This window comes from Pygocentrus nattereri, chromosome 6 (assembly GCF_015220715.1).
Source record: "Pygocentrus nattereri isolate fPygNat1 chromosome 6, fPygNat1.pri, whole genome shotgun sequence".
Lineage (NCBI taxonomy): Eukaryota > Metazoa > Chordata > Actinopteri > Characiformes > Serrasalmidae > Pygocentrus > Pygocentrus nattereri.
In genome coordinates, this window is record NC_051216.1 from 12,048,440 (window position 1) to 12,058,468 (window position 10,029).

A 10,029-nucleotide genomic window follows, 5' to 3' on the forward strand; every position below is an offset into this window, starting at 1 on the left:
CACGACGATCACTCACCTGCTTTATTTCTTTTCCCACCCGTATTGAGGCAGGTCCCGTCCCTCCTGCTGTGTGATTGGCTACTATTGTTTCCATTTCTGCTCTAGGATTGGCTTGTGGTTCAAAGTCCCGGAACACACTGTTTAGAAGCCGGAACATTTGTGGCCACCACCTTTTCCGAAACTGTCAGCGATGTTTGCCTCGCAGACCTTGTATTATAGATTTTTGATGAGTGGTTTTTGGTACAGTAGCCCACTGCAGCAGTAGCACCACTAGCTCATTTCCAATAGTTTAGTAATTAATGAATTATGTCAACATTAATTTTGGCATAACAAAAGAATGTGAGCTCTGCATTATTGCTCATTATATTTGAAGTGCCAACGTACTTTTTTTGTATTTAAAGGCGATTTCTTTTACTTTGTTCAAGCACTTCTTAAATGTGAAAAAAATGGGGGAAATTACTGAAAATTTCACACAATTTTTTGTTACTTTTAACTAAAATGCACAAAAACATAGAAAGTTTAATGTGCGTTTTTGGTTAAAGCCAAAATTATATATATATATATATATATATATATATATATATATATATATATATATATATATATACATATATATATATACATATATATATATATATATATATATATATATATATATATATATATATATATATACATATATATATATATATATATATATATATACATATATATAAATAGTGATTTTCTGGATGTTGGTGTGTTTTGTTTAACCATTTTTAAACCTCTCCTCGAGGAAGCCCAGTATTATATGTAGTTAAAAGCAGCTTCTGGTTCGACCAATCTTATTTTTTAAACATTATTTACATTAGTTGTAATTTTATATTATATTGTTGTTTGTTCAGGGAAAAAAAAATCCTGGCCAATTGGAGCGGTGGGTGGGCGGAGCCTGTCGCAATACAGGTATGAAAAAATAACGCGCTGTGAGTGATGGCAGCAACAGGGCGCTCAAACGCTCAAAAAACCAGGAAAACAGTGAGTGAGGCTGAACACCGAGGCTGGACGTATTCAGTTTTGCGCGCGTATATTTATCACGGTTCACACTCGTCACATTTGATTTAAACAATTTCAAAAATAGGTGCAAATAATCTGGTCTTAGTGTTTAGATTTCAGGAGAGCGTTTTCTTTCTTTAATACAAGAATGAGATGCTGCTTTCTTCGCACGTTTATATAATTACTCATAAAACATACCTGTAAATTACTTGAAATGTTAAGATTATAAAGTGTAATAGTTGATAAACTCAAAGCCCACTGGTGAATTTCATGATTTAAACTGTGGTAAGAGGGTAGAAAGGACATGTGCGTCGACAGCTGAGCTGCTTTTTGGAGGTCTTTGTTTCCTGTTTGCGTTTTCCATCTTTAGATAGACTCTTAATAATAAAGGAGACAACAGCGACACCTGCCGGCCGAGTCCTGCCATCTCAAACACCTGAGCGTCCAGGAGCTTCTGACTAATAGTTTTAAGATAAGATAAGATAAGATAATCCTTTATTGGTCCCACAGCGGGGAAAGCAGAGTAATAGAAGTAAGGCACTCAGTAATAGAAACGGTAAACAGTATAAACATTATAAACATTATAAATAATGAAAATTGTATGTGTGTATATTGTGTGTGTGTATGTTGTATGTGTGTTTATTGTATGTGTGTATATTGTATGTGTGTGTGTGTATATTGTATGTGTGTGTATTGTGTGTGTGTATATTGTGTGTGTGTATGTTGTATGTGTGTTTATTGTATGTGTGTATATTGTATGTGTGTGTGTGTATATTGTATGTGTGTGTATTGTGTGTGTGTATATTGTATGTGTGTATGTTGTATGTGTGTTTATTGTATGTGTGTGTATTGTATGAAATAAGTAAAAAAATCTGACTGCACAACAGAGAAACCTGATGTCCAAGTGAGTATTAAATTCATATTCCAATTATTTTAAAAGCAGTCTTAATAATTGATTACAGTCAAAATACAGTAGGCTTGCCTGTTTCAATTACTTTACCTGGTTAAACATCCTGCATTTTAAAATACAATTAAAAAATACCATTCATTAATTTTGATGTAGTTAAGTAGTGATATAAAATATAACTGAATTAACCGTATAATTTTTAACATAATGACTACAAGTCTTATGATATTAACAGATAGCTATCTATCAAAATTATAGGCCCCATGTCTGGCAATGCGTAAGAGATTGTAAAATATTCAAAATATGACTATTTTTGTCATTGTTCTCTTACTTAAAGCTATACTGTATGTTTTTTTGGACCTCTAGGGTGGAAATTGCTCACAACATGAAGAAGAATATTTTGTAATCTGGGTTGTGCTCTGCACCCCTTCCCTGGCCTACCCTGAATATTTACTGTAACATGCATGTTTTGTTTCATGTCTATTGATATTAAATTCATTACAGTCTTTTGACATATGCAGCATTTGCTGTGGCTCTTGATGAAAAAGTATTCAAACTTCCATTTAAAAGCTGCCCGCGGGTCACATTTGGCCCTTGGACCCCTGTCCTCTTACCATCATGTCTTCATCAGTATGATGTTGATTTTGCATTTGAGACCTAAACATTGAGCACTGAGCCTGTTCATGTGATGTAAAGATGTATGATATGATGGCCTGTAACTCACTTTAAATCTTTAAACTGACCTTTAAACTACTATTTACTAGGCTTTACAGGGTGACTCCTAGCAGCACACTTTATTTTAATGCATGTAATATTGTAATCATGTAATGTGTATATATATATATATATATATATATATATATGAACAATTTCTTTTGCAGTGCAAAAGTGCAGAACGGTTCGAGATTTAGACCCCAGCACCATGTCGGTGGAAAAGAGCTATAGGAGCACTTTGTATTTCTACAATTACAGACTGTTACAGCGTCCTGTGACCACTGATGAAGGACTAGAAGATGACCAACACAAACTGTGCAGCAGCAGATGAGCTGTCATCTCTGACTTTGCATCTACAAGGTGGACTGACAAGGTAGGATTGTCTAATAGAGTGGACAGAGAGTGGACACAGTGTTTAAAATCTCCAGCAGCACTGCTGTGTCTGATCCACTCAGACCAGCACAACACACACTAACACACTGCCACCACATCAGTGTTACTGCAGTGCTGAGAATGATCCACCACCCAAACAGTACCTGCTCTGTGAGGGTCCATGGGGTTCCTGACCACTGAAGAACAGGGTAACAGAGTATCAGAGAAACAGATGGACTACAGTCTGTAACTGTAGAACTACAAAGTGCAGCTATACAGTAAGTGGAGCTGATAAACTTGATGATGAGTGTATAAACAAGGAGGTGAACTTAACAAAGTGGCCAGTAGGTATATAAATCCATGTATGCCACTGCAAGGTTGTGTATCACTGGTAACAGCAAATTATGTAAACTATGTTTCAAAAATAGTAAAACTTAATATACATTACACAAGTGAATACTTACTCTAGTTTTACACTGCCCATGAAATAAAATAGTGTTTATACAATGCAGTGCAGCTCAGGTTGTCCTCGTTATTCCGGTTTGGCCTGCTAAAACTGATTATTACCATGTATGTGTTTGGTGCTCAGGTTGTCCTCCAAATTCCAGTCCTGGAATTTGGAAATGACCTCATAAACCACCCATACCAGTATGTGTGTGTGTATTGTATGTGTGTATATTGTATGTGTGTGTGTGTGTGTGTGTGTGTGTATTGTATGGGTGTGTATATTGTATGTGTATAGTGTGTGTGTGTGTATTGTATGTGTGTGTATTGTGTGTGTATGTTGTATGTGTGTTTATTGTATGTGTGTATATTGTATGTGTGTGTATTGTATGTGTGTATAATGTGTGTCTATTGTGTGTGTGTGTGTGTGTGTGTGTGTGTGTGTGTGTGTGTGTGTGTGTGTGGTCTACTGGGAGCAGTGCTGGTTGAACAGTCTCACAGCAGCAGGAAGGAAGGACCTGCGATAGCGCTCCTTCACACACTTGGGGTGAACAATTTTCAAAAGGGTTCCATATAGAACCATCGACAACACATTCTCCATCAATCTGAAGAACCCTTTCACAATGCAAAGAACTTTTTAATCAGGCTAAGGGTTTTTTGAGTGTTCATGGTTCTTTATAGAACCATTTTCCTTACTAAAGAACCCATGAAGAACCATCATTTTAAATGAGTAGGGCTACTGCTGAGTTGGACACCGGCCCTCTGGGTGCTTTAAGGTCACCTGCTGCTGACACAGGTGTTCATTTGCTCACAGCTTGTATAATCTCCATTCAAAAGCATTGACCAATAGAATGGACCGCTCTGGAGCCAAAGGTCGTCATGTCCACCTACTCAGTTCCCCGCAAAAAGACGAGACTGAAATTATTCGAATGTTCCGGTCCACCTTAAAAGGCTGCTGCAGAGACAGTTGTGGCCTGTAGATGGCACTGATGAGTCGGTTTTCATCATTAGTGTGTAGTCCTTGTATGAGTAAAGTCTGTTACTGCAGCAAAGGGGACAAACTCCTAATTAATCCCCTTGATATCAGGGGAAACGTTGGATGTGCTGGTGTCTACAAACTTTTGAAGATATAATGCATGTAGTGAATGTGGAATATTCTGACGTCCTGTATAAATAATAATCATGTGAGGCTTACTAAGTTGTGGCCACGCATTAGGATCTTGCATTATTTTTTTTTATTTAAACAGGGTGTTACCAGCAGGGCTCCACAACTTTGTCCCGGATTTATGTCAGTAAGGTTGCAGCACTCACTGGTAAGTGTAAGTGTGCTTGTCAAATTGTCCTCACTGCATGTCTTTAGACTGGGGGAGAAAACTGACGCAGACACTGGGAGAACATGCAAACTCCTCCCAGAAAGAACCCTGGTTGCCCAGCTGTGGGGAAACCACCCACTGCACCACCGCACCACCCTGGTTACGTCCAGTGTTAATACAAAATAAAGCACGGCCACGCCATATTTCATAAGTACTTAGTAAGGCATGGGAACGAGATAATTAAATTGTAGCAATGACTTAGTAAGGCATGGGAACGAGATAATTAAGTTGTAGCGATGACTTAGTAAGGCATGGGAACAAGATAATTAAGTCCTGGCCATGACTTAGTAAGGCATGGGAACGAGATAATTAAGTTGTAGTCCACGACTTAGTAAGGCATGGGAACGAGATAATTAAATTGTAGCAATGACTTAGTAAGGCATGGGAACGAGATAATTAAATTGTAGCAATGACTTAGTAAGGCATGGGAACGAGATAATTAAATTGTAGCAATGACTTAGTAAGGCATGGGAACGAGATAATTAAGTCCTGGCCATGACTTAGTAAGGCATGGGAACAAGATAATTAAATTGTAGCAATGACTTAGTAAGGCATGGAAATGAGATAATTAAATTGTAGCGATGACTTAGTAAGGCATGGAAATGAGATAATTAAGTCCTGGACATGACTTAGTAAGGCATGGGAACAAGATAATTAAGCCCTGGCCATGACTTAGTGAGGCATGGAAACGAGATAATTAAGTGCTGGCCATGACTTAGTAAGGCATGGGAATGAGATAATTAAGTCCTGGCCATGACTTAGTAAAGCATGGGAACAAGATAATTAAGTCCTGGCCATGACTTAGTAAGGCATGGGAACGAGAATATTAAGTTGTAGCCATGACTTAGCAAGGCGGGGAAACTAGATAATTAAGCTTTAACCACAGCTTAAAACACCTCTCTTTTCCACGCCTTCCTAAGTTGTGGCCACATATTAGTATCTCATTCCCATGCATTAGTGTGGCATGGCCATGCATTGTTTTTATTTACACGGGATGTCACCAGCGATGTCACTGGTAAACTTCCAAATTGTTGCTGTCGGGAAAAAACCTTGTATCTCCATTTCTGTCGTTTTTCAGTTTTTGACATAATTTGAAAATGACTGCTGTCCTTTAAATTGTGTGTAAATTTCATGCTGAACGGACCAAAAGAAATGGCCCCAAATGACTTGGAAAAAAGTCTGATCCCATTAACTTACATTAAAAGTCTTTTTTTTTTCCTTCTCCTGGAAAGTTCTCATTTTGGAGATGCAAGGTTTTGTTTCAACAACAGAAAAAGATATTTTGAGACCTTTAGGTGGGGTTTGCTGGAGTGTTCATCTTTCCTGTCCACATGAGTATATAATCATGTTGAAACAGGGCTCTAGTGGCTTTACCCTGCATTGCAACACACACTCAACACTAGACATCGAGATCAGCAGTTCACAACCTTTTTTAGACCAGTATGTTATCAGACCCTCATCCTTTTACCTTTCACTGCAGCCACTGCTGACCTGTGCACAGAGACATGTCCTTGTTCTGTGACATCACAGAGAACTCTATCAGATAGCTACCTGGTGATGAACTCCATCAGATGATGTTCAACAGGAGTTAGGTTAGGGACCAGGGTGGAGGTTAGGTTAAGTTGATGGTTAGAGTTTAAATAAGGGTCAAGGCCAGGTTAATGGTTTAAGTAGATATTAATAGATATTAACTTAAATGCAAGATAAGCATCTACAGTGGATCATCCACATAAATTGTTACCACAGAGAGAAAAAAAAGATTCTCAGAATTTCTACTAAACATTTTGTTTATTTTTGCACATCTGTGTACAGTTACAATGAAGGTACAATGCTTGACAATTAAACTGTTTGAATATGTGGACAATTCTACCTATTAAAAAAGAACTTGTTTACAAGTCTTAAAAAAGATGTTTACAAGGATCATGTGATGCTATGTCTAAACCCACTGCAGGCATTGATAATAATAAGTTAAATATACACTGAATCATCATACATTCAATTCAGTTCAATACCATTCAACTTTATTGTCTTAATACACGAGTGCACATGTACTAGCAGGAGACAGTATGTTTACAAATAAAATCCTAACACTATAAACAATAAATAGACAATAAACAATAAATGCAGAATAAACTAGGCACACAGAAGTCTACTGATGCTTAGAACTGTGTCCAGAAGTGTGTGTTTGTATGTGTGTAGGCGTATTTAATGTGTGTACTTACATATTTATATATATGCATGTATATGTATGTATTTATAAGGCACTTTCTATTGGACAGTGTCTGTCCCAAACCCCAACCCTTTACTTTACTATGTGAAAATAATACTTTAATGTTGTTTTGTATTTTTATTTATTCTTTTAAAGATCTTTTTTTATTTCTTTAAAGTGAAGTTGAAAGATTTAGATTCATCAAGAGTTTAATTTTTAAATAAAAAAAACTTTTTTCATCTTTTTAAAAAAAATCAGTATGTAACATTAAGAATACTCACTACCGAAATATATATTTTCTGCAATTACGTACTCTTTTGTGTTTAAATAAAGATATTAGGACTTTATGTATGTACAACTATATATATATATATGTGTTTGTTAGTCATGCACTGGCCAGTGTTTTTAAAAACGCGCTAAAATTGTCGCTACCGAAACACTAATACTGAACCATTTGGTACATTTTTGGTAGAGTTATGACTGTTTTGGTAGAGACTAAATGGAATGATCAATCATTCATTTGAAAAACAGTAAACATAATTAAGGTAAAGAGTCACACCAAGCTAATGGGCTTTAGTCTAAAGTCCAAGTCAGTTAAAAGTCTGAAATGTGTTTCAAACTCTGACTGTGAGCCAGTTCAGTAGAACGATCCAGATACAGTGTCGTGGAAAAGCCTCATTGATCCCAAAAACATGAACATTAAAATAAAAACAAACAAACAAATGAGCAATTCATTGTGATCTGATGTGTGTCAGTGTGTAATCGTAGTATTTAAAGTTGCCAAGTATTTATAGTTGCCAACTTATTTTATCTAATGAATCGTTAGATTAGATCAGTTGTGCTGCTGACACAGTTGCGATAACTGGAGCACAGTGAGAGGTCAGGAACCAAACCTGTGATCTTTCAACTGTTCCTTAATGTTCCTGTAGCTTTTTAAAATGAGACGTCTTGGTGCTTTTTACTGTATTTAGCTTCATTTGTATTTTAGTATAGTATACAGTACATAATGTATAATATATAATGTATAATTAAGTATAATTTAGACAAAATGAAACTAAATTACTGTTCATGTATAGTTTTAAACAATTTTCTTGGCTGTCTAAGACTCTTGTACAGTGCTGTGTATCCATCAAATGACTAATTAGGCTTAGACAGCATGGAAGCGTTATTATAAAGCCCCTTACTGACATTTGTAATTAAGCATAAGTGATTATATGTAATTATGCACTGCAAACCCAAGAAAGGGAGCTAGATAGTCACGTCTCAGAGGGTGAGAATAGCCTATTATTTCTTTCTGAGAACATGACATCTGAATATTGTGCTTCATTACACTTTGGCCACTAGGACATGTACACATTTAGCAGACACTTTATTAGGAACGCCTAGGTTGTAAGGTGTACTCAGTTGGCTGCTATGCACTTTTGTTTGGAGGTTTGATGTTTTTTAGGATACTGATCACACCTATGATATGAGTCTGCATTTATAGCTCATGGCTTAAGCACCAGATTTGACTCTAATCAGTTTAAGAGCCCCCATTCACAACCGATATTCCCTCCCTTCTCAAAACTGTAAGACTAGAGCTAAAATTATCGTAAAGTAAGAAGTTTATTCAAGTTTGTCTGTAAAGAGTTCCAGTTAAAGGGCCCAAATCATGGAAAACTGATTTTTCCTCAACTTATTAAAAAAAAAAGTTTTAAAACCATTTACTCCTCAGTCTATACAGTCCATACATGTATAGTAAGCTTAAAAATGAGCCTATTTCAAATCCAGGGTTTCTGTGTTGTCACATGAACCAACACATACTCACTCAGGCCTATTCAGCCCACAGCAGCTCACACTGATATGACATAGAGTGATGGGCAAGGCACAATACACGGCAGCCAATCAGGACAGAGCTTCAGTCTTGAAGGTAGCAAAAACAGCCTATTTAATTCTCAGGGGTAAGTTGGGTCGGAGGTTGGAAATTTGTCATTGCTTTTTTTGGTGCATACAATCACAAGAATGTTATAAGATACAAGGTAAATGTAGGATATGGGCCCTTCACTCAAACTTGATCTTACACATCAATAGGAGGAAAATCTAGCTTTTCATAGCTTTTCACAGTTTAGTTAAACTTTGAAGACTAACTGTAGTGAAATATACTACATGTCCAAAAGTTTGTAGACACCAGCTCATCAAATGTTTCTACTAATATCAGGAGTATTGTCCCCACTTAGCAGCAGTAACAGCCTCATTAGATTTCATTAAGTTCATTAAATTAAATGTTGTAACATTGCTGTGAGGATTTGATTGCAATCAGCCACTGGAGCATTAATGAGGTCAGGTACTGATGGTGGATGATCAGTCCTGGATCTCCAATGTATCTCTGTGGCACTCCATCACTCCAGAGAACAAAGTTCCACTGAGCTGATTAGTTGTATCAGGTGGGCTGGGAGCAGAGCACTAAGTGCAGGTGAAGTATCTGAGCCCTCATATGAAATGCTTGAGCTGAGGGGACTCCATATATGGTGTTTCACTTCATATGAAATGTTTAGTTTGGGGCCTTATATAATCCAGCTGTGTGGGTTTGAAATTTCACACGGTGTGTTTAAATTAAGTGGGCCCCCTTTTCTCGCCCCTTTCTCTCTCTCTCAGTTCCATATAAGATGAGGTCATTTAATCAGTTGCACATGTGTGTCACGTAAACAAGCACTCTATAAGAGTGGCCACTCGGGGCTTTTTTTGGTCAGAGATGTTTTTTGCTTTCATTCTCTCTCAGACAAACCTGTCTGATTTGACTCCGATCTTTCTATGCAATAAACTTTTTTATGCAGGCGAGACGGTGTCCGCGGAGATTTCTTCATCATCTTCACATCATTGCTATTTGAATAAACAACAAAGGGCTGAGAAACAGGGGTCTAGCAGACACCTTAGGCTCATGTGCGGCTGCTCCATTCTATTAACAGCGCTTTTCTGCGGATTATACACGACGTTTGCGC